A 2,816-nucleotide genomic window follows, 5' to 3' on the forward strand; every position below is an offset into this window, starting at 1 on the left:
AGGCTGTGCCGGGCTCTGCCCTGCTCCGGCAGGTGCGGGGACTCTGCGGGACCTTCAACGGGGACCAGCGCGACGAGTTCACGACGCCGGAGGGGGACGTGGAGCTGGGAGTCGCCGCCTTCGCCAACGCCTTCCGGGCGGCCGGAGCCTGCCCGGCGCTGGGCCCCGGCATTCCCGACCCCTGCGACGGCTTCCCCGGGAGCCGGGAGCGCGCCGAGGCCGCCTGCGCCGTGCTCATGGGCCCGGCCTTCCAGGTGAGGCCCGCGCGGGGGAGGGCGGGGACGGGTGACACGGCGGTGACAATGTCCCTCCGGCACAGCCGTGTCACCGCGTGGTGGATCCCGAGCCGTTCCTGGAGCTGTGCCGCTGGGACGTGTGCTCCTGCCGGGATCGGGAGCGGGAGCGCTGCCTGTGCCCGGCGCTGGGCGCCTACGGCCGGGAATGCGCCCGGGAGGGGACGGAGCTGGAGTGGAGGAACCGGAGCCTCTGCGGTGGGATGGGATCCATGGGATAACGGGACAACGGGATAACGGGACAACGGGATGGGATGGGATGGGATGGGATGGGATGGGATGGGATGGGATGGGATGGGATGGGATGGGATGGAATCAATGGGATGGAATCAATGGGATGAGATGGGATAATGGGATAATGGGATAATGGGATAATGGGATGGGATGGATGGGAATGGGAATGGGAATGAGGATGGGAATGGGGTGGGAATGGGGATGGGATGGGATGGGATGGAAATGGGAATGGGGATGGGATGGGAATGGGGACAGGATGGGATGGGGATGGGACGGGATGGGAATGGAACGGGACAGGAGGGGGAGGGGGTGAGGTGACGTCTGCCCCCCGTTGCCCCCCCCCGCCATGTCCCCCCAGACGAGCCGTGTCCCGGGGGGCAGCAGTACCTGGACTGTGGGGGTCCCTGCGGCCGTTCCTGCTCAGAGCCCCCCGGAGCCAGTGACTGTCCCCCCCCGGACACCCTCTGTGTCCCCGGCTGTCGCTGCCCCCCGGGGCTGCTGCTGGCCCAGGGGGGCCAGTGTGTCCCCCCTGCCGCCTGCCCGTGTCCCCGCGGCGCCCGCCTGTACCCCCCCGGCGCCCGCATCCACCGCGGCTGCCAGGCCTGGTGGGTCCCGGGGCAATCTGGGGGTGGCGGGGAGGTTCGGGGTGCTGGAGGGTCACCCACAGGACGGGGGACCCCAGGCAGAATGTGGCGGTGACGGTGACACGTGATGAAACCCCCTCCAGCCCGGTGTGACACCCCGCGGGGCGGAGGGGCTTTCGTCCCCTGTCCCACCGTGGGGACAGCGACGGGGCCGCGGCAAACCGGGGAGCGGGGGGGACCCCGTTAGGGGCCCTCGGTGGCATGTGGGCTCCGGGGGGATGGGGGTGCAGAGACCCCGTTGTGGGGGGCATGAGGGGTGAGCGGGGGAGATGGGGACCGTGCCATGGGGGTCTCAGCGGAATGTGAGGGCTGGGGCTTGGGGGGCACCGATGAGGGGGCTCGGAGGGTTGGAAGGTGCTGGAGATGGGGGTGAGAACCCTTGGGGGGGTTCTGTGGGATTTGGGGGCTCAGAGTGTTGGAGGCTGCTGGAGATGGGGGTGGGGACCCCAGGGAGGGGTTCGGTGGGATTTGGGTTCTGGGGACCCCGCCGAGGGGTCTCAGACACGGACGGGGGTCCCTCCCGCCCCCCGCAGTGTGTGCGCAGGGGGGTCGTGGCGCTGCGCCCCCGCCCCGTGTCCCCCCGGCCCGCGCTGCCCCCCGGGGCTGCTGCACGCCCCCGGCTCCTGCCTGCGCCGCTGCGACCCCGCCGAGCCCTCCGGCACCTGCGGCGGCCCCGCCGACGGCTGCGTGTGTCCCCCCGGGACCCTCTTCCTGGTGGGTGACACCCCCGGGGGATGGGGGTGTGGGACCCCCCCGAGCCCCCCTCACCGCGCTCTGGTGGCAGAGCGGGCGCTGCGTGTCACCGGACGAGTGTCCCTGTCACCACGGCGGGCAGCTGTACCCGCCCAACGCCACCATCGCCCGTGACTGCAACACCTGGTGGGACCCCCGGACACCCCCAGACCCTTGCCAGACCCTCGGAGACGCGCTCAGCCCCGCGGTGGCACCGAGCCTGTCCCCGCAGCGTGTGCCGGGGACAGCGGTGGCACTGCGGGCGCGAGGAGTGTGCGGGGACCTGCGTGGCCACGGGGGACCCGCACTATGTCACCTTCGACGGCCGCGCCTTCACCTTCGCGGGGGACTGCGAGTACCTGCTGGCGCGCGAGGCCACCGGGCTCTTCGCTGTCACCGCCGAGAATGTCCCCTGCGGGGCCAGCGGCGTCACCTGCACCAAGTCCGTGGTGGTGGCCATGGGGAACACCGTGGTGCACATGCTGCGGGGTGAGGGGACACGGGGGACACGGGGGACACAACGGTGACATCCTGGCTCGGTCGCGGTAGGGTGGGGACCCGAGGGGACACGGGGGATGCACGGGAGGTCATGGGGGGCCATGGAGGGACACGGAGGGAGATGGGGTGACCGCAGTGGCACCCCAGCCCCGTCGCGGCAGGGTGGGGTTTGGGCCAGAGCATGAGGGGACACGGGGATGCGGAGGACACGTGGGGTGACCCTCGGTGCCGCCCCGGCAGGGCGAGAGGTGACAGTGAACGGGGTGGCCGTGAGACCCCCCAAGGTGTTCGGGGGGTCGGGGCTGGCGCTGCAGCGCGCGGGGCTCTTCCTGCTGCTCCTCACGCGCCTGGGGGTGGCCGTGCTCTGGGACGGAGGTGAGACCCCGGGGGGACACGGGGGGATGGGGGGGACGCG

General features: G+C 71.8%; 1 long non-coding RNA gene across 1 annotated transcript; it reads left to right on the forward strand.

Annotated features, from left to right (window-relative positions):
- The first annotated feature begins 391 nt into the window (after positions 1-391).
- LOC121355212 lies at positions 392-1,780 on the forward strand. The gene is made up of 3 exons (XR_005955395.1): positions 392-491; positions 886-1,132; positions 1,705-1,780. It is a non-coding gene; the product is annotated as an uncharacterized LOC121355212 (long non-coding RNA).
- The last annotated feature ends 1,036 nt before the right edge of the window (positions 1,781-2,816 follow it).

The sequence above is a fragment of the Pyrgilauda ruficollis genome, unplaced genomic scaffold (genome assembly GCF_017590135.1).
Source record: "Pyrgilauda ruficollis isolate IOZ18807 unplaced genomic scaffold, ASM1759013v1 scaffold2457, whole genome shotgun sequence".
Lineage (NCBI taxonomy): Eukaryota > Metazoa > Chordata > Aves > Passeriformes > Passeridae > Pyrgilauda > Pyrgilauda ruficollis.